General features: G+C 36.8%; 1 protein-coding gene across 4 annotated transcripts in view; it reads right to left on the bottom strand.

The window, feature by feature from the left end:
- Positions 1-22527, bottom strand: part of Dtna (dystrobrevin alpha) — a 235311-nt gene that overhangs the window by 161977 nt on the left and 50807 nt on the right. For all 4 annotated transcript variants that reach the window (XR_007213400.1, XM_048363437.1, XM_048363435.1 and 1 more), the window contains exon 2: positions 18207-18336. The gene's annotated coding sequence lies outside the window, so the exon portion shown is untranslated. The remainder of the gene's footprint in view (positions 1-18206; positions 18337-22527) is intronic.

Raw genomic sequence — 22527 nt, 5'->3', positions numbered from 1 at the left:
CTCCCTAAGGACCTATGTTGTCACTTTCTGTGATCATCCAATAACCTGCAAAACCACGTGTGTTTGTACAGCCATAATGATGTCTCCAAGTGACAGGATATATTCTCCCTCATTACATTTCTGAAAATCAAGTCATGCAGTAAAGTTAAAGAAACAGGCAGATTCCTGTGAGTTCATTCTTAGAAAGAATTCATTTTCTTAGTCTGAATATACAGTACTAGAAGTAAGTGTTTCCTGGTTTCTTCTGTGCAATTTATTCTAAAATGAGATGACTTCTAATTCAATAAATTTTAATTAAGAGCCTTCCTAAAGCACTCATTGAACTGGATTCAGTCAAAGAAATACAAATGGTGAACAATATAGATGGGGAGATAAGAATATAGATAGAAAACGTAAGTGGAGATGTAACATCGGACAAGAAACTATAATCAACTGGCCTGCAAGTGGATAATTTAATTAGGTCAGCGTAGGCAGAATGTGCAAGGGAGGGGGAAAAAAATCACCCATTCAGGTTCCCACAATGATGAAAAATATTTGTTGCTGGAATCTTAGCTGTGTTTCCCTAGGTACTCATTCTTTGTTCTCAGATACTTGAAACACATATCAGAACAGCACCCATGCTAAGATCTATGGAGGGCCTGTCATAGCTTATCAGTGACCAAGATGATTAGATGTGATAGAAGCTATTGAGTTTCTCCTTTCCTAGGTAATGCTCGCTGGGAAAAGACAAGTAATTTGGTAGGTGTGCAAAGGAAAGGTGACCTGTTATTGACTATGCAGTAATATGTGTGTATGTATAATAGACCATAAGGTGGAGGAGATTGGCAAGCAAATGCAAAGGTCATATGTCCGTGGGCAACAGTAAAAATTAATCATTCATGACAACTATGCTTTTAGGAAAAAGGGTTCAGAAAATTTAACAACTTAGAAAAAAAATGAAAGCAAGCCTATGGGAGAATCCGTTTTTATGGAAAAATGAAAGTTGGGAAAAAAAAGCTATAAAGTAGTTTGAATGTGGGGATAACACTAGCAAGAAAGAAAACAAGGAGCAAAATTACAGAAAAGGAAGAATAGAGAAGAATAGCAAAGAAAAACACATGATGGCAGACTCGTTTGAGTAAACTGCTATAAGTAATAAGCTAAATTTCATTCTATTTAAATAAAATTTATTACTAGAATGAATGAACATCCATCTAGTAGTCAAACAAATTTTATGTAAATTGGCCAATGCAGGTTTTGCATTGGTAGAAATGACCGACCATCTGTCATTTCCAGTCCTGAGCAGCTCACTAAAGCCCAACCTGGGAGTTTCCCCCTCTTCACCCATCACTCTGGCACTGCTTTCTGTTTAGAGCCTCACAGTAACACTGAAATAGGACACTGCAGAAGGTAGAATTCTGAACAATAAACAGGAAGGGATGTGGAATTGGAGCCTCTCAGGGAAGCACTTCAGCTTTAGAAAAGAGACCAGCATGTAAATAAGAGCGAACAGGTGTTCTTCATGACCATGGAAGCCACCACAACAGTGCCATTAGATAGGTAATGCACTGAAAGGGACTTCCTGATATAAGACATCATATATAATTATATGGCTTATAAATACACAAGGTAGAAGAACATGACTGTCCTATGTTTAGAGAAAAAAGTTTTCAAAGGATATTGGCCCCTCAAACTTGTACAAATGAGAACATTCTACAGCTCAAAGAAGACATATTAGGTGTTTGCATACTCTCAGCTTCCCGCATTGAGCATAGAGAAATGCTCTGTCATGCATTAGATGCCGTGGTTTGGAATGCCCATCTGTATTATATCCAAAAGACAGAACACAAAGACTGTTCTCTCTGCTCCAGGCCTTGTGAAACCTTTAGTAAATATTTTAGAACACTTAAACACAAGTTAAAAATACAGTTTGTAATCATTTATAATCCTACCAGTAACAACAGCCTTTAAAAATGTACCTTGATTGTAAATGGCATGGTTACTTTTGAAACTTTAAGGCTCTTTCTTCTTTTTAATATACTACTGGAGATTGCAGACTCCATGACTGGAATTCAAAGGAAGGTTCCTTTTCCCCCCTGTCTTTTGGCAATAAACTTAAAATGACCCTACGGATTGCATGTTGGCTACTATGGGAGAGAGGGGAGGAAAGAAGGGAAGACAAGCAAGTCTATGTAAAAGAGCAGCAATAGTGTGTTTATTAAGGGTTGTGCAACTGGAGAATTATGAGGCATTAGTGGGAATGGTAAAGGAATAACAGGTGTTAAGGTTCTGGACATGGGAGTCAATCCTTGGTCCAAGAGAACTTCTACCTGTGGAAGAAGTGAGCTTTAGAATGCACTACTTAAATCATAGCTTTAATAATTTAAAACTTAAGTAAGTTTTAAATAAATTTATTTTTGTTTGTCCCTTATATTATGAAAATATTCCTTTCCAATATTACTAAGTAAATTTTATCTTGTTTATGAGGGATACTTTGATAAAGGAACATACATTTCTGAAGTTTTTTACTGAACAGTAGCAAAACAATTTGCAAATAGGAATTTACATTAATAAAGTCAGAAATCTTTGGTAGAAACAAACAAGAAAGCCCCATGATGGCCTAAGAGGAAACAGCCAGCTGGAGGATACTGATGGGTATAATTCATGGTTTAAGGAATGATTATGGTAATCAATTTAAAATATTTTCACTTGTAATAGCTGATTGTTATCAAGACTATAGGAAAACTGTAGAGTTGGTCTCAATTTCATAGTATGTCTATGTGTCTGGTTAGAGTGGGGTCTGAAGAGAATGCCCTCTGACGTAGTTTGATGGGAACCTCAGACTTGTCTAAGAAAGGAGTGCAGATAGGACAAGGCAAAGAGAAGAAGCAAAAGTCCCTGAATAGGAGAGAGCTCATTGTGAGGGAGGAAAAGAGGGAGACCAGTGTGGATGGCACCCTAAGCATGAGCTTGAGGGGTCATGTATAAAGCTGATAAGGTCAACAGGGGCCAACAGTTTCTGACTCACCTGAGGGATTCCAAAAGTTACTCCAAGTTCAGTGGTAATTATCTGACATATTTAAGATGTGATAGTGACATATTCCAGCTTTATTTATTATTTTTATTTTTTGATTGGTCATGGAACTTTGCTCAAGGCTAACACTTTACCACTTGAGCTTTTTTTTAAAAAAAAGTAGTTTTTATTGAAGATAAAGAGTTTCATGGATTTTCTTGCCCAGCTGGCAAACTTCTTCAGATCTTAGCATCCTGAGTAGCTAAGATTACAGGTGTGAGCCACCAGTACCCAGCCCAGCTTTATTTAAGACACCCTGGCTCTGGTGGAAAATGGGCAGAACAATAGCAGGCATGGATGAAGTGAAGTCAGTTGCATGCTGATTAATGGTGGACTAGACCGTGGAAATGGTGAAAAGTAGACACATTTGACATAATTTGACGGTAGACTTGACAGCCATCAGTCAAAGCTCTAAATATGGGAAGGTGGGTGATCATAAAGAATAAAGTTAACCTCCTGGCATCAGAAATACATGGAGATGTCATTTACTTTAGTGCGTAAGACTCATGCAGGAGTATGCTGGGAATGCAATGAGAAAGAAGTGCATGTGAGGAAAAGTGCTCTGTTTGAGACATCATATCAGCTTGAAGCTAAAAGAAGGATTAGATATTGGGATGCATGTGGAAATTCTAGATAAAAAGCAGATTTCTTTTAAGAAATGGGAGAAGAGGATATACACGGAGAAGATGTCCCAGATTTCCTCTCTCCCCCCAAATCCAGGGCTCAAGGGAGTAGGAAGAAACCCTCAGAGTCAAAGAAGCTTTTCAAAAAGGAAGAGAAGGCCTTTGAGTCACACATCATAAGAACTTGAGCAAGGTAAGAAGAGAAAAAGAAATCACTGGATTTCAAATACAGAGCAAATAGTAACTTTAATAGGAAACTATTTTTATGGTAAAGGGAAGATGAAGAGAAGAATGGTAAGTAAGGAAGTGGAATCAACTTGTTGAGAAGCTTGAATTATTAGGAGGGCAGCAGTAGGAAAACAACGGAAAGGAAATGTAAAGTCAGGGGAAGATTTCTAAATATAGCAAAGTCTTAAAAATACATGTGCAGTGGTCCACTAAAGGCAATCGGAGGGGTGATGTGGGACAGAAAATGGATAAAAATGATGGGAGAGCTATTATATATGGAGCTGCCTTTCCTGTGAAACCAGGACAAACGTAATGGTAGTGCACTACGCATTTGGAAGTGGAACGGAGAGGGAGGTCCTACCTAATAGTCTCCATATTCTTGATGAATAGAGACAGAAGGTGTTAGTGCACAATGAAAAATAGGAAGAAAACATTTGAAGTGTCAAAATAATGAACTAGTCATGGTGGAGGGTAGGAGATGAGCTAATGGTTATAGAGTGGGAAGCCATAGAAAGCTACAAGCATACACAGGTGGTGATCATGAGCTAAGCAACACTCAGAGAACCACCCTTGTGTTTTCTTCAACAAAGCTCCACCAAGTAGACATAAGTATGGGTAAATCTTTTTGCTCTCTTGTCACATGCTGTAGAGGATCGAGTTCTTTTGGGGTACTGACCCTCTCAGAATATAACCAGATATCCCAGCCAAAAAAGAATGGCATCAGCTGCTCAAACTTATTTGCTTTGGAATATACCAGGTATTTTAATAAATTATTATTTTTATATTTATTTGTTTGTTTTTTATTGTCAATGCAATGTACAGAGGGGTTACAGTTGCATACATAAGGGAGTGAGTACATTTCTTATCAAACTTGTTACCTCCTCCTTTGTTTTCCTCCCACCTTCTCCCTCCCCGGTTCCCTCCCTCTTCTCCCTTGAGATGTACAATAAATTATTTTATGGGTTAATTTAACCACCCAGATGAAATTTCATTTATCCTACCCATTTTTTACTTTGCTTCTAGATTTCTTGTAAGCAACAGCTTTTCAGTACATAGAAAAATGTTTGAGAATCCTTGAACATCCAACTTGAAGAAGACAATGGAAAACAATGTTAAAATATTTTCCCCATGAATCAGAACAAATAAAATCAGAAGCAGTTGGGAACAAATTGTCTAAGGAAGTGAGGTCAAGTAGGCACTTCATTCTGTAGTCTCTAAAAAGCATTTTAGAGACAGGAGGATCTAGTCCTGTTGCTTCAACCCGCCAAATTCCTAACTGACATAGAGAAGGACATTATGTTAAAGGATAATTTTCATTTTTATGATTTAATGAGCTACTTCTGAGAAATTTATGGTTCCACCTGTCTTCTAGAAATGCCTGGGGTGGCTGGTATGGAATTAAGACCAAGGTCACCTAGCTAAAACTGATGTCCACTCATAGATGTGTTCCCAGCTCTGATTTGCCTCCACTGGTTACTTAGCAACCACAGATGTCTGCAGTTAGTATACATGAAGCAAGAACTCTAGTTATGAGTGTGGAAGAGAGTTGAATATTTTCATTACAAGTTAATTATGAGCTGGTCTATAGTATTTGTAACTGTGGAAGACAAGATATGGGGAAGACAAAATATGAAAGCCTCACAAGTTGAGTTAATAAAAATTTCAAAAACCCCCACCCCACCCCAAAACTTTCATATCTTATAGCTGAAACATCTCAAATGAGTTCTCATCAGAGGAATTCCTTTAGAGAACTGAGTTTTGGGGAGATTTATAAGCCCTGCTTCTTAGGCTCTTTTGATCTTGTAGTGTAGAAGAAGGGAATCCAGGAAAATACGAGAAGGTTTTTAACTTTTTCCTTTTTGGGTCTTAAGATTTTGGGTAACTTTCAATTTTTTTCTTGTACTTGGAGATAGGAATGTAGTCTTAGCCTTCTACTATTTGTTGAAGAGGCTGTGTTTCTCCAAATGCACATTTTTAGCATATGTTAAAAAATCACATAGCTATAGTTTACTGGGCTTATTTATGGATCTTCTGTTCTATTCCACTGGATTACCTGTCTTATTTTTGTTCCAGCACTATGCAGGTTTCTTTATTTTTTGATGTCATTATAACCTTGTAGTATAATTTGAAATCAGGTTTTGTGATACTTTCAGCGGTGCTCATTTTATTCACAATTGCTTTAGCTTCTTGGGGGTCTTTTGTTCTATATGAATCTCAGTATTGTTCTGTATCTGTGAAAAATGGCATCGGAATATTGTGTGAGGATTGCATTGAATCTGCAAGCCACTTTTGGTAGTATAGCCATTGTCACAGCATTCTGCTGATCCATGAACAAAGGAGGGCTTGGCATTTCTAGTGTCTTCTTTGGTTTCTTCAAAGTTTTATAATTTTCAAGTCGATTTCTTGCATTTCCTTGTTAGGTTTATTTCTAGCTGTCTAATTTTTTGAGGCTATTAGAAACAGGATTGTTTCCCTGAATTTTCTCAGTCTATCCATTATTGCTATATGAAAAGCCCCTGATTTTTGTATGTTGATTTTGTATCACACTATTTTGCTGGTGAATATTTATTGTATCTTAAGGATTGTTGATGGAGTGTTTAGGGACCTTTAAGCCTAGGATCATTTCATCTGCAAGGAGGAATAATTTTACTTCTTCCTTTCCTATTTGTATCCCTTTCATTTTCTTTTTCTTACCTTATTGCTCTGGTTAAGAATGCAAGCACTATATTGAATAACAATGGAGATCATGGACACCCTTATCTTGTTCCTGAGTTCAGAAAAAAATGATTCAAGGATGTTTGTACAGGCTTACTGATTGCAGCTTTCAATACATTGAGGTATGGAATAGGATCTTATATGAAGGTAATTTGAAAATTACACTTAATATCTGGAAAATTTTCTTCCTAAAGGAGAATGCAACATGCTGTGGAAACCTGCCAGGGATTCAAATAATGACATGCTCTGTTTTACTCAGGGTCATTCCATTGGATTGCACTGAAAAGGGACTGAACTGAGAGGGCTAAATGTATACAATGGCTCTGGTTGAACTGATGTCACGATAAGCTTATTTGATATGGCTGAATGGGAAGAATGTGACCTTATTTGGAATGTACTAAAGTCCTTCTAGTCAAAATGTACCATTTATGGATACTTCTATCCTGGGAAGAACTTTGTCTTAAGAAGGGAAAGCATGTGATACAAGAGTTGTTTACATATTGTGAAGACATGGGAAAAATAACAAAAACCTGTTCATAGAAAAAGATAGCCATTCTACTTATTTACTCATGCAGGATGAGAAAGAAAAACTTCAAGTGTTTATCTATGACATTTGAAAGCAAACTCAGAAACACACACACACACACACACATACACACATACACACACACAGAGTAAATTTTCTAGCCTGCTGTTACAGAATTGTTTGAAATTGACAGAATTGAGAGCTGCATTATTTATACGCTTTGTCAGCTTCAAACACTTGTTCACAGTTTCAGATATTGCTCAAACCTTATACAGATTTAAATCTCACATTTTAAAGGTTACAAAAATTATATTTACATTATGTAGAAAATCTAAAATCAACTTTATTTTCTTTGTCTTGTCTCCTTAGATCTGGAAACCTCTCTTGAGGGGAATAAAAACCACAATGGCTCACCTACAAACTCAAGCAATAAATTGTCACTAGTATGCATGCACTTACTTTAGTTATTCTTAACCATTGTAAGTCCACCATAATCCTTACTTGTTGATAGGAATGTACTGCTCCATCCTTTTCTGGGGACAACACAATTTCTAAAATCACACTTATATGAAATTAAATACCATTTTTCAGGCTCTTCTGAGAGAAGTGAAGGGGCAATTAATAAGAAAAGGTAACTCAGGAAGTTAGCTTGGAAATACAAATAGACTTCTCATGTTTTTCTAAGGCATTATGTATTTATTTTACTCAAAGTCACAAGCTGGACAGGGAATGTGGTCTAGTGGTAGAGTGCTTGCCTAGCATGTATGAAGCCCTGGGTTTGATTCCTCAGCACCACATAAACAGAAAAAGCCATAAGTGGCACTATGGCTCAAGAGGTAGAGTGCTAGCTTTGAGCAAAAATAAGCCATGGACAGTGCTCAGGCCTTGAGTTCAAGCCTGGGAAATGGCAAAAAAAAAAAGACACAAGACAGAAGTTAGATATACCATTCATATTTAGAAAAAATATTTTTCACTTCTGTAATATTTAAGTGAATAGGAAAGAAATATGAAGCAAGTCATTTATAATAGTAATAGGCCAAAAACACAATGTATTTTTTTCAGTGTAATATGTAAAGTACTTACAGATTGTATGGTTTTGCTTTTTAAAAGTTGCCATCACTTTACTTGGTATTTTAGACATCACATCATACTTACTATTGCCTGCATTATTTTAGAATTTATATTAATGGGATAAAAAATATAAAAGAAATATTGCCATTGAATCTTTCTGTATATGGCTTTGATTGAAGCAGGAGGTCACATTTTCATTGAGAACAAAAATATTTTTTCATTTATTTTTATTGATAATTGTACAGACTTGTCAAAAGTCACTTTTAAAGTATAAAGGGATATAAAAATAAAAGAATTTATATCAATGGGAAATTTACAATGCTGGAGTTTTACAAACAGACACATACATATACATATACATATACATATACATATATATACATATATGGTAAGTAGAATGTAGTTTCTGTGTCCATCTCTTATCAAAACTGGAATTACATGTAAACCCCAAATCACTCTTATTTCCTCAAACTTGTCTTCTTAGATCTTCAAACTTCCAAGAAGAAAGTAAAATCAGGAATATAAAGATATTCGAATGAGCTATTTAACAAAATGAATACCAGGAAGCAGAAACATACTCTGTGAGGGGTGGGCATTGAGAGGAGGGGGTGACAAAAATGGAGGGAGGAAGAGTGAGTACATGTGGTTATTCTATTCAAAGTGAATTATGTACAGTTGAACTATATAACTTCAGAGTATGGATGGGATGGGGAAAAATGAGGGAGAATAATTCAAGGGAAGACACTGATCAAGATACATTGTACTCATTACCTGACTTCTGGAATTGAAACACCTTAGTGATGGGGCTGTACTTAACCATGCTGAGTTAGTTTCCTCAAGTAAAAAACTAGAGGAGCTGGGCTTGATGAAGAAGTACCTTTTCTGGTTTAAATTCTCCAGCTCTAAAACATAAAAGGTGGTAAATTTAAGATATTATTTGGAATAATTTTATCATATTCAACTTGGGCTATCAGGAACTTGTGTATAGTTCAGTGGAACAAAGGAGATATATGATGGATGGTGAAAATGAATGAGTGGATATTGCCTAAACATATTTAGTTGTTGTTTTTTTTTTTTAAAGGGAGAGGCCTCTGCATAGATAGTGGTATTTGTAATTAAAATAAAGTTAGAAGATTCCTTTTTTTTTTTGGCCAGTCCTGGGCCTTGGACTCAGGGCCTGAGCACTGTCCCTGGCTTCTTCCAGCTCAAGGCTAGCACTCTGCCACTTGAGCCACAGCGCTGCTTCTGGCCGTTTTCGGTATATGTGGTGCTGGGGAATCAAACCTAGGGCCTCGTGTATCCGAGGCAGGCACTCTTGCCACTAGGCTATATCCCCAGCCCCAGAAGATTCCTTTTTAAAAACCATTTTATTCATATAAATTATTCCTCTTTGTGCACTATTTAGACAGTATGATTAAAAAATGAGAAAAAAAAAGATTACAAGCTAGGATAAGTGAAGCCACCAACACAGTCATGTTCATTGCAGCAGTAGTCACCCTAGCCAAGTTATGGGGTCAGTCCTTATGCCCCTCAATGGACAAATGGGTGGAGAAACTGTGATGTATACGTATATAATATACATATATGTATATAAATATGTACATACATACATATGCATATATGTATATATGTATACACATGTACATATATACATATATGTATATATGTACACATCAAATTTTCTCCACCCATTTGTATGTATATATGCATATACATATGTATATATATGTGTATATACATACATAAATAAAGAAAATTCACTCATCTATTAGAAAGAATGATTTGCATCATTTGCAGTCAGTCCCAGAGAGAAAGGTTGCATGTATTCTGTCATATGTGGAATCTAGAATTTGTTTATAAATGTATAAATGAATTCTATATATTTATAATTGTACAAACTAGGTGGTGTGCAAGTATACACAAATGTTATCTGACATATGGTAGGTTCAGGAAAGAACTCAGAGTAATTCCTTAGGAAGGCTTAATCATGGTTCAACAAAAGAAACATTAGGAAAGGAGCACATGAAAAGGGTAGGATGGTGTCAAGGGGAAGTAGTAGATGAACGAAACGAAAAAAGTGAGGAATGTAGTAAAAATAAATTCAATGCATATCCTACAAAATTAAGGTGAGGGAAGGGGTAGAGTTGGGAGGGGTAGGTGAAAATGTTGAAAAGGGTGACATGGATCAAGATGAATTATTTTCATGAACAGCTTGTTGCATGACAACTTTTTATACAGCTACTTAAAGATTATATATATTTGTGTATAAGTTCATGTATATATGATATGTCAGAACATATGTATATATACATGTATGTATTATTTCAGAACACATATACTCCTTTAAGAAGTGTTAGTAGTATCACTCTAAAATTCTATTAGTTGAACACTAAAAGTACTGGCATTTTCAAATTTATGTTCATATATATAAGGAGATTTCCATAAGCAGGTCTCAGAACCATAAGTTGTTATACTTTAAAAACACTTTCAAACACACAAAAAAACATAATTGTTAACATCAACCTAAACATAAGCCAATTTGCTAGTAAGGAAAGATCTGTAGGCTTATAAATAGCTTATTTTTCAGGAAATACTTCAAATGGAAAATTCTATTGATATCTAACACACATATTCTTCCCATAGGACTAAATTGGAAAACTTATTTTAGAGTAGCGATTTGTGTAGGGTAAAGACAAAATATTCCTGTTGAGCTATTTAATTGAAATAATTCATAAGTAAATTCCCTAAATCTAGTAATCACTATCTGTATAACAGATATAAGAATAGCCAATTTGAGTGATTATGAACAAGATTAATAAAAGATGATGTCCATGGAAAATCTGCTTTGCTGCCTGGCACCACTGTCCTAGGCCTCTCTGTGCTGTTTCCCTTCCCCACAAGAGGCAAAGGCCTATGATCTGAGCCACTCTGAAAACACGCAAGCCTGTCTCTGAAAATGAGTCTCTACTTCATTCAAAGTATGAAGAAATACTACTCTGAGCTTGATACTAGAGTTTCAAAGGTGAGAAAACACCTGACAATTGTTTTTGATAAAAAATTTCAGAAGGAAGACAGATAATGTGAGAAATTACAATACCATGCTGTGAAGGATTCAATGAAGTTACTTTTCTTTCTATTGTCTGTCCAGAGAGATCTCCCAGGAATGGCCTCAAAGGCTATGGGAATCATAGGTACAAAAGCTATCAGTTGACCCAGGTGAGTTTGTCAAGGACTTCAGTTAAAGCTGGACAGCAAAGATGCTGTGGATAATGGAGGATGACTAGCATTTTGTAAGTCACTGGCCCAGACCTGTGGAGAAGGTCTTAAAGAGGGATGTGCATTTGAGGAGAGTCTGGCAGGTGAAGAAGAACCAGCAGGTGCAAATAAAGAAAAACTAGCACATGCAAAAGAAAAGGCATAGAGATTATGGTTTAGAAATGGTCCTTTTATTTCCTGTCTAACAACAATTAACTGATGAGGAGCAAAGGCAGAGAGTCCCAAGAGGGCCATGTGCTAATGTGATGAAAAGCTAAAGACTCCAACATACCACTCTGATGCTGTTGCTAGAGCAGCCAACATTTCTTTGAGTGGGAAGCCAGTGGGTGTAATTAGACCACACGCTCTACTGTTTGTTATGTACCTGTTTTGTATCAAGAGCTCTGCCTTGCCGTTTTAAGAGGAAACAGACATATCTATTTAGGTGGAGAAACTGAAGCTCAGAGAGAATAAGTAACTTGCTGCTCAAAATTCTACCTTCTTAAGGAAATGGCATAAAAAGAGCAATGAGATTTTTGAATGTTAATTTAAGAGGGAAGCCTAGAAGACCAAGGATGACAAGATCTGAATGTAAATTAACAAGTGGATTTGGGCGGTTACACTGTAAAAGTAAAGGGAAGAAAGGACAATAAGAAGAAGAAATTTTTATTCAAACCAAGGCTGCTCAAGACTTGGGTAAAATCTGTTTATATGAGTATGTGTTAGAATGACAAGACTTTTCAATTCATAAGAATGTTGCTTCTGTGGTTGTTTTTCCAGATTATTTGGGGATTATAGTACATAAGAAAAAGTAGGGTGTGCTCACTAAACTGCTTAGGCTCTGAAGCCAGACTGTCTGGATTTGAATGTTTAATTTACCTAACTGTAGCCGAAGTATTTCCCCTTGATGGGCCTCAGTTACCTTGAATTTAATGAAGATATAATAATAGTTCCAATGTCAGAGGAAATGTGTTCATGTGGATGTAACCCAATGTCTGACATGAATGAGAATCAGTAGGCATTAGCTGGTATTGCTTGGTGCCTTTGCACTCATTCCTCCATCATTTATTTTGAAAGCACCTACAGTGTGCCAAACACTGTGTTAGTTTCCAGGAATATAGAAAGGGATAAGAGATGATTTCAGAGTGTAAACTATTTGTTTCTTTACATCATTCTCTAAGATTCAGAAATATTGTTAAAGACTGCATTGTGCTTATTTTCCTGAACTATTTGGGTAATAGTGATTTAAAATCTACCATCCTAACCCTGGATATTGTATATATGTGTATTGGAACTAGGGAAGGGAAGGGGAATATAAAAATGGAGAGACAAAGGATAAAAAACAAACCAATGCAACAGCAATACTTACAAAACTATATGCTGTAAACTAGCTGTACAACTCATGGTGGGGAGGTGAGTGGGGAGGGAGAAGGTGGGGGAAAATGAGGGAGGAGGTAACAAGTTGGATAAGAAATGTAAGCACTGCCTTATGTATGAAACTATAATCTCTCTATATATCACTTTGACAATAAAGAAATAATTAAAAAAATCTACCATCCTAGTATTGTTCTTTATTTTAAGAACCAACACCTCTACTCTTCTGATCCTTCTCCACTTCCCCCCCCCCGCCCCCAATGACATTAAAATCTGTCCAACTTGAGCTCTCTTCAGTAACAGGTGTTCTTCCTGACTCCAGGCACCATTATGAAGTTAGTGAGAACATTACAGCATCCTCCTCCCATGTATACAGAAACAATTCAATGCTGAGTGCTGCTTGCTCCCCTGTCATAGAAGACCATCCTCTGCTATTTCATTAGACTTATGGTATATGTTGTATACATTATTAATGGATGCATTTTTCTTTCCAAAGGGATTTTTAAGGAAACATATAACTTTCTAAACTTATATTTCCACAAACTAGAAATAAATGTTAGTGATTAGAATGTTCAGTTCTGTACTAAACTAAGAGCAAGGCTTGTTTAGGAAACATCAGTTTCGTACCAACCTTTTAAAACTACCTCATAAAGCGAATCATTATTGTGTCTTTCAGCTTCAGATTATGAAGGGGTCCAAGGACTACTGTTCTGGTCACTATGGCATTGTCTGAAAGGATTTTAAATTAGACATTTCAGGGCCAACATGAACATTGGTTGAATAGATGAAAATTGTTGGTAGAGGGACACCCTGTCCTTTTGAGTATAACCACAGTACATTAAAATGGACAGATGAGCAGTTGTGATAACCTCTGAGAAAAGATTCAAAAGGGAAATGTCCACACAGATAAATGAGAAGGAAATTAAAATAGCGAGGCACTTACATTTAGGATAACTAAGTGAAGTACCAAAATGATTAATGAAAAGCTACTTTAATACCAAGACAAGCTGTTAGAGTGAGTTAGATTGCTGAGACAGGGCAAGTTGTTTACTTATCAAGAAAAACAGTGGCATCCTGACCCCTTTAGTTTCTAGTATATTTTGTATTTATTATAGGAATTGTGAATGGTTCAGATCATAAGGAATCTTCAAGAAGCAAACACCATTACTAAAAGGGAGATGAGATCCCCCAACTGCAGTTGAAAAGATATTTAATTCAATAAACTAGATGCTCTAGATTTAAAGAGTGAATGACAGAATGAGGCTGGGGACCTAAGAACTTCTTACATTCGAAAAATAAAGTCAGGAAATAAGAATATTAAAATAATTAAAAATCATATTTGGGTAACATTTAAAATTTTTTTTTCTCAATAATCATAGCCAGAAGGAGAAGGGTGACCCTGATTTCAATAGCAACAGAATGATGCTTTAACATTTTATAGCTTCCAGTATATCTATACCTATATTTTCCCCCTGGGGTTTGATCTCAGAGCCTGACACTTGGTCAGCTGGCACTCTACCACTGGAGCCATGCTTCTACCCAAACTTTTGCTGGTTAACTAGATATGAAATCTCTCAGACTTTCCTACCCAGGCTGGCTCTGAATCATTATGCTCTGGATTTCAACCTCCTGAGTAGTAAAGATTGCATATGCAAGCCACCAATATCCAGCCTATAGTATGGTTTAAGTATATTAAGCTAAAATATTTTTCAATATCAAAAACCAAAATACCAAACCAACCAACCAACCAACCAACCAACTTTAACTTCAAATGCTTGAGAAGATAAATCATAGATTTGGAACCATATTTGCATAGTCACACATGATGAAACATTTTTACCCCAAATGTACAAAGAGTACTTAAGATTCAGTGAGAACAAAAACTACGATATTGCTTTCTATAGTAGTTGAACAAGCTTACATTCCCACCAACAGTGTAATAGAGTTCTGTTTTGTATACATCGATGCCACATTTGTCATTGTTAGTTTTCTTGATATTGGCTGTTCTAACTGGGGTGAACTGGAATCTCAGTGTTGTTTGATTTGCATTTCTTTTATGGATAGAGATATTGAACATATCTTCGTGTGTCTACTGACCATTTTTACTTCTTCTGAGAAGTCTCTCTTTAAGTCATTAGCCCATTTATTAATTGAGCTGCTGTTTCTTTGGGAGTTTAATTTTTTGAGCTCTAAGTATATTTTGGATATTAGGCCCTTGTCTGGTGTATAGTTAGTAAAAAATCTTGTCTCGTTCTATGGGCTTTCTATTTAGCTCATTAACTGTATTCTTTGCCGTGCAGAAAAAAAACAATTCAAAGGTGAGCCAAAATGGACTCCTTACCAAACAAGATATACAGATAGCAAGGATAATAAGAAAAGATACATACATCGTATGTAATTAGAGCTTTGCTAATTAAAAATACACTACACGCTAGAATGACTAAAATCTAAAACACTGACATCATCGAATGCTTGCAAGGATGTGGAGCCCTGGTGAAAATGCAAAATGGTGCACCTCTTGGGAAGACAGTTAGGCAGTTTATTATAAATCTTTTTAGACACTCAGATAACCCACTATTGTGACTATTGATATTTACTCAACTGAACTGAACAGTTATTTCACACACACAAAAAAACTTGCGCACAGATGTTTGTGTCAGTTTTATTTGTAATTGCTAACACTTAGAAACAGTCCATGGTTTTTCAGTAAGTGAGTAGGGGAATAAAATTATATATGTATATATATATATACATACACACACAAATAACAGAAATTATTCAGCAGTGAAATGAAAGAGACATGGAAAAGCCATGAAAAAGGAAGGAAGAAAACTCAAACCTATTTTATTAAGTGAAAGGAGCCAACCTGAAAAGGCAATGCACTGTAATGTACTGTAATGTATCTGGGATCACCCAGATACATTTGAATCTGCAAAAGGCAAAGGCTATGAGATAATATAAGGGCCAATGTTTTCTGGGCTTAGGAGGCAGGGAAGATGTTTAAGGCAATGAAACAATTCTATAGTACACAGTAATTGTGGCTAACTGCCATTATATATTTGACAAAACCCCACAGAACATACAATAATTCATAAAATGAACTTTGGATAACTGTGTTGATGTAGGTTCTGTGTCTATGACATGTGTGCCATTCTGGTAGGTGATGCTGAGAGTTGGGTAAGCTGTGTATGTGTAAGACAGGGACGATGCAGCAAATGACTGTACCATCTGCTCAGCTTTGCTCTGCACCATAAATTGCTCTAAAAATAAAGTTTATTGAGTTTAAAAAAGAATGAATCATAATTACAAGACAAACTGTATGATTTTATGAAAAGTTCTAAGAATATGCAAATCTAGCCAGTGATAAGAAAAGCCAGAATACTGGTTCCCTCTGAAAGGACCAAGTAGAAGCGAACTCTTATGATGACAGAAGCATCATGTTTTATGATAGAAGTAATCATTTACTTGTATGCTATTGGGCCTGTATTTATCTTGGTTTTGTAATATAAACTTTTATGAGTATTTTTTATTGTTATTATAAAAGTGATGTATAGAGGGGTTACAGTTATATAAATACAAAGTAAGTGAAAAATCCCACTGAACTTTACCTTTAAATTTAAATTAATTCTGGGAACCATGTTTTTTCTGGGGTAGAAACAAGTCATTCCTATTCACTTTTCTTCCAGTAATTTTGAAAAAAAATCAGTGAAGCTTTATAGATTAGTTAGGACCCAACCAAGGAAAGAGAAAACACTATACATTTTTAAATGGATGGAATTTAATCCAGGGATGTGGTTACACAACTGATGGAAGGAATGAGTAGCTAAACAGAATAGTGAATCAACCTGAAGATTAGCAGCAGCAGCAGGAAGCCAAAGCCTCTACCACCCACCATTATCAAGGGAAGAAGATGAGCTACTACTGGAGCTCAGAGTTCAGGGTTACTGAGCTAGGCTATAGGCGAGGGTTATGGCAGGAAAACAGACCACAGAGCTCAAGCATAGTGGTGGCAAAACAAAGAACTGCTTTCAAGATAAAAAACACAGATTGGTTCAACTGGTAGATAGAGAGCTCAGAAAATTTGCTGTTCATTTTCATTTTCTCTACATCAGTCAAATTGATTTACTGATGTTTTTGAAGTATGCTAAGTATATCTCTTAGAAACTACATTCAATAAACATATTGAAAATAGATGAAATCACCATTTTAGCTTTATGTTCCCTTTCAATAAACAAAATTTAAACGTTCTTAAGATGACGACAGAACCATCATGAAGCAATCATCTTGACATATGCATTTGAATCTCTTATATCATTTATTCAAAGTTGATGGCTAATTTGAACTGAGATTTAATCAAAGTTGTTTGCAAACACGGTCATAATGTCACTTTGACTTATAGTTTGACTGCTTTAAAGTGATGACTGCTCAAAAATGGTTAAACAGTCTTCATTCATATCGTAGAAGTATATAAAGGATACTGTCTACCTTTATGAAGGATTAGATTTAGACAGTGATCAATGCAGTTAGCTGCATTGTTTGTTTCAGAATTGCAAATAAATATTCTTATGTTCAGAAAAGTCTTCTTCCGAGTAGATAATAAACTTTGAGAATCGGAAGAAGTAGAAAGCCACACCATTCTGCCATATGGCCACCCACATGACTTTTTATTTTTCTCTGAGAAAATGATAATAGCATATTTCAGACTAATATTAAAACACCAACATGCAGGCTCTTGTCATAGCATGCAATCATGTAGGATAATGTAAAACATATTTGTTTATTTTTCTTATAGCCAGACAAAACAAAGTTTAATGTATGTACGCACACATATAAATGTGCATGTGATCTTAGTTGGCATAAAAGTTTAGAAATGTAATGAGCTCGACCTTACCCATGTCCTACTTTTAATTTAGGAAACATAAAATCCCCTGGTCTTTCTATAGAGCTGTTCTTCCTTATCCCCCACACAGATGCAGTAATGCTTCAACCACCATCACCACCAATTGCCATTCCACTTATGCCACTACATGATTCAATCTCATCTGACTTCTTGCTCTGATATTAGTTATACCACCTATAATTTAAATGTAGGTAACCTTTATAATAGAATAAAGCATTATAACATTTGCCTAATGAGCCAAAGAAAATTTCAGAACCATCTGTGTGGTAGAGGACATTAGTTCATATAATTTCTGAGGTCAAGTAAATAAACAAAAGTTATAGAAGCACCTCACTGAAGGTACAAAAGTGAACGTCATTGGTATTATTCAACCTCATTTTCTTTTACATGCAGAAGCAAAAAGCATTTCTTGAAAAGGCAGTTTAATGTTCATCTTAAATTCTTTGTCTTAAACACACTCACCTAAAATTCAGTGAAGCAGCAGCATGAACTCACCAGAACCATCTATTTTCTTTTCTTAGAAATGGCAGTTGATTATGGCATTTGAAGACTTCCCAAGTGCTTCATTCAGGGACTGGTAAGTCCTATTTATCTGAAATGAGAAAACATACTTGTCTTGGGCTAAGTGAATTATACTTGCTTATTTACTACAGAAGAAATAGGAAGCCAGGATTGGTGAACTTAGAATAAATGGTGTTTTACAAACTCCTCCACTATGAATGGCTTGCTGTACTCAGAATCTCCATTCTGAATTTATTACAAGAAATAGTTAGAATGGTAGACATTTATGCAGCCTTTCTTTTTCACAAATAAGAATGATTAGGCTCAGAAGCAGGCTGTCACTCTTCAAGATGAAGCCGCTGGATGGTAACAAATGGCCTGGAACTTTGCTATCCTATCATAACTCTTTTGTTTGTGGTCAATTAAAAATTCAGAGATGAAAAATTATGAGATTTTTCTGTTTTCCAAGTAGGCCATTTTCTAGAATATTCTATCAATAATCTAACTTTGACTAAGGTCAAAGAAATTGCTTCTGAATTTTCAGACCAACCTGTTCTGTATGGGGTTCAGCTGGAGCAGGTTTACATAGGTATGCCAGAGGAACTGACTATTCAAAGGCAACCTAAAGTTACTTAATAATCCAGATGACTCATTATGTTGTGCAGAAATCACATAGTCAATAATTCACAAGCTTGTCTGTTTATGTTCCTTAAAGCTGAATGGTTTTCATTAAGAAGTTTCTCTAAATGAGTAGTGAAAGATGGAAGCCCTACACGGCGCTCCATATATGTGTATGTTTAACTATGTGCAAGCACACATATACACAAGTACATACACACACATATAAAATGAAGCAAACCCACACAGATAAACATGTCTAGTTCTATCTGATGATATAGAATTTTTCAAGAAATCTCTTGCAATTGACTGAGTGACCACTTAGGATTCTGTGGCTGGTTATTATCCTCTCCTTGTCACTTTGTGACTGAGCCCTCTGCATGCTTGTTTGTTTGTTGCTTAAGTCCCAGTGGTTACTCCACATTGCAATGGATATGAGACTGGGCAGCGCTCAGATGGAGGTGCTGTTTAAATGTTTCACAGGTGGCCCACTTGACAGAGATCTATGACTTCAATAAACGTGCCACCTGGGGTGAGATCTCAATGGTAAGCTGGCTTTAGTTTTGCCATCCCTCCTCCACCAAGAAGTGGCCTGCTCCATTTCAGCCTGTATCTCATGGACAGTGATCAAAAGCAGGTGTTCCAAGTGGGAGCAGATCCATCTCTCCTATTCAGGTTCTCCTAGAATGTGCAGAGCTGAGTAGAATTCATTCTTTCTACTCATGATTCTGAGGATGACTGCCTCCCAAACTGCTCATGAATTAAAATAATCAATCTTCCTCCTCCTCCTCCTCCTCCTCCTCCTCCTCCTCCTCCTCCTCCTCCTCCTCCTCCTCCTCCTCCTCCTCCTCCTCCTCCTCCTCCTCCTTCTTCCTCCTCCTCCTCTTCCTTCCTCCCTCCCTAGCCCCTCCCTTATTGTAGCCACCTGGATACCTGCCAAGCAACATTCTCACACAAACTCTAGGTGGGAATAGAAAATGATACCTTTCTCCTTCAATTTTTATTTAAATTCCAAGTCAGCTAACTGAAATTCTAGGTTTGCTAGCCTAAATTTTCTAGTGTGACTACAAGTTAAAGTCTACTGTCAGAAGATAAATTTCCAAGAAAGAGAGAAAATACTGTCTCTCACTTAGCTCCCTGGGGAACTTCCAGGTAGGAATGTCTCATCTTGGAGTTAGGAGTCGGTATTTTACCACAGAAATTCACAAGGAAAGAAGCATTTAGTTTATTTCATGTACTATGACCTAGGCATATAGGTTGGTGAAAGCACATGTTTTGCAGGAGGCAGAGTTTTGCTTAGTGTGAACATTTCTTCAATTTAGATAGATGGTCACATGACAAAAGTCAGTGACTTTCACACTGACTCTATCAATCCACTCAGAAGCTTGAGAATCATTTATAACACAGGGTTGAGCATGCAATGTGCATTCCTTATGCAAGATTAGACTAAGTGGACATTCCCAGCTCCAACTACATGGGACTGAGTCAAAGATGACTGATATAGAGTTCATACTTCACTCATTCAATCCACTCAAAAGCTTGAGAATCATTTATAACACAGGGTTGAGCATGCAATGTGCATTCCTTATGCAAGATTAGACTAAGTGGACATTCCCAGCTCCAACTACATGGGACTGAGTCAAAGATGACTGATATAGAGTTCATACTCACTCATTCATATTTCTGCCTTTACTAAGCTTTCTACTGGCAACAACACTCTGTTTTCATTCTCTGTTGCTTACCTTGCTGTATTTTCATACATAATATTTGCAGTAATGTATGATTATTCATTGACTCATTTATTTTTGGGAGTACCTTGAACTCAACACTTCCTGCTGTGAGGCAGGTACTCTGTCCCTGGAGCTATATTTCCAGGCCTGTTTGCTCTGGTTATTTTCACGTTTTGTTCAGGCTAAACCTGGGTTGTGAGTCTCCTACATATACTTCCTGCTGTAGCTGGGATGACAGGCCTATGCCATCATGCCCTGTTACCGATTAAGACAGGATCTGAGGATCCTAGTTTGAAGTCAGCCTGGGCAAAAAAGTTCCTTGAGATTATTATCCTCTACTGAGCACCAGAAGAGCCAGAAGTGCAGTTGTGGTTCAAATGTTAGAGTGTTAGACTTGATCAAAGAAAGCTCAGAGACAGAGCTCAGGCCCTGCGTGCAAGCCTCAGGACTAGCACACATAGAAAAAGAATCTGTAATGTCTAGTCTGTCAACAGCAGTTGGGTATTCTGTCAAGTGAAAGGCACTGGATAGGGAAGTGATGTAAAAGGATTCCTCAGCTCTGTTTCTTTTTCCTTCTTTTGCTGGTCCAGGGGCTTGAACTCAGGACCTGGGTGCTGTCCCCTAGCTTTTTTGTACTCAAAGCTAGCGTTTTACCACTTGGGCCACAGCACCACTTCCAGCTTTTTATGAATAGTTTATTGGAGATAGGAGTTTCACAGACTTTCCTGCCCTGGCTGGCTTTGAACCACAATCCTCAGATATCAGCCTTCTGAGTAGCTAGGATTACAGGCATGAGCCACCAGTCCCCAGCTTAAGCTCTGTTTCTTGCACAACATTCCTTTGCTAAGGCTAAGGCAGGGGCTTACTCAGATGACAACTGTATTTTCAAAGGAAATTTCCTAGGCATGATGTGAGTGAGAACTAAAGCAATCCTAGACAGCTTCAGCAGAGGAGCTCAGTTGCTAAGAAACTCACTGGAGTGCTTATATGTAATTTTTGATTTTTTAAAAAGAAGAAATGTAAAAATAATTAGGTTATGTGCTACCATGCAGGACAAAAGCAAATTTAATTTAAAAATAGAACCTGAGATGGCAGGAAACTTACAGAGTTAAGAGTTTCTGAATCACAATCACTTCCTTTGTAGGGAAGCTAGAGATATAAAAGTGACATCCTTTAATTCTACCCCAGGGGAATCCCTATGACAATTTTATGTACTTACTCTCATTTTTTTTGCACATATATGTGGATGTGTATATCTATAGGGTTATATATGTTTATATATTCTCATGTATATACACAAGTAGATACATATATACATGTAAAACACATTATTTTGTCTTATAAGTATTGAGTAGTCCATTTTTTTTTTTTTTTGGCCAGTCCTGGGCCTTGGACTCAGGGCCTGAGTACTGTCCCTGGCTTCTTCCCGCTCAAGGCTAGCACTCTGCCACTTGAGCCACAGCGCCGCTTCTGGCCGTTTTCTGTATATGTGGTGCTGGGGAATCGAACCTAGGGCCTCGTGTATCCAAGGCAGGCACTCTTGCCACTAGGCTATATCCCCAGCCCCTGAGTAGTCCATTTTTTACATGCTAGTTTATGCATATAATGCCTTCATTAGACTGACCCCTCCTTAGTCTCTCTCATCTCCACTCCCCCTCTCCAAACCAATCTCAGCAAGCTTCATTGTTCATTTCAGCATAGATACATAAAATATTTTGGTGATATTTACCTTTTGTAACCTCTCCCTTTCCCCTTCACCCTCTCACAGACAGCAGCTGCTTTTTAAAAAATTAAATTGTTCAAAAGGGCTTCTCGTGGTGTTTCACACATCTATATATCATAATTTAATTCATATATGCATATATATGTATGTATCTGTGTGGGTGGGGGGGGGTTCCTTTATGTATTTACATATATTTATCTTTTAGGTCCAG

Source organism: Perognathus longimembris, chromosome 15 (genome assembly GCF_023159225.1).
Source record: "Perognathus longimembris pacificus isolate PPM17 chromosome 15, ASM2315922v1, whole genome shotgun sequence".
Taxonomy (NCBI): Eukaryota; Metazoa; Chordata; class Mammalia; order Rodentia; family Heteromyidae; genus Perognathus; species Perognathus longimembris.
This window is presented reverse-complemented; position numbering and strand designations above follow the sequence as displayed.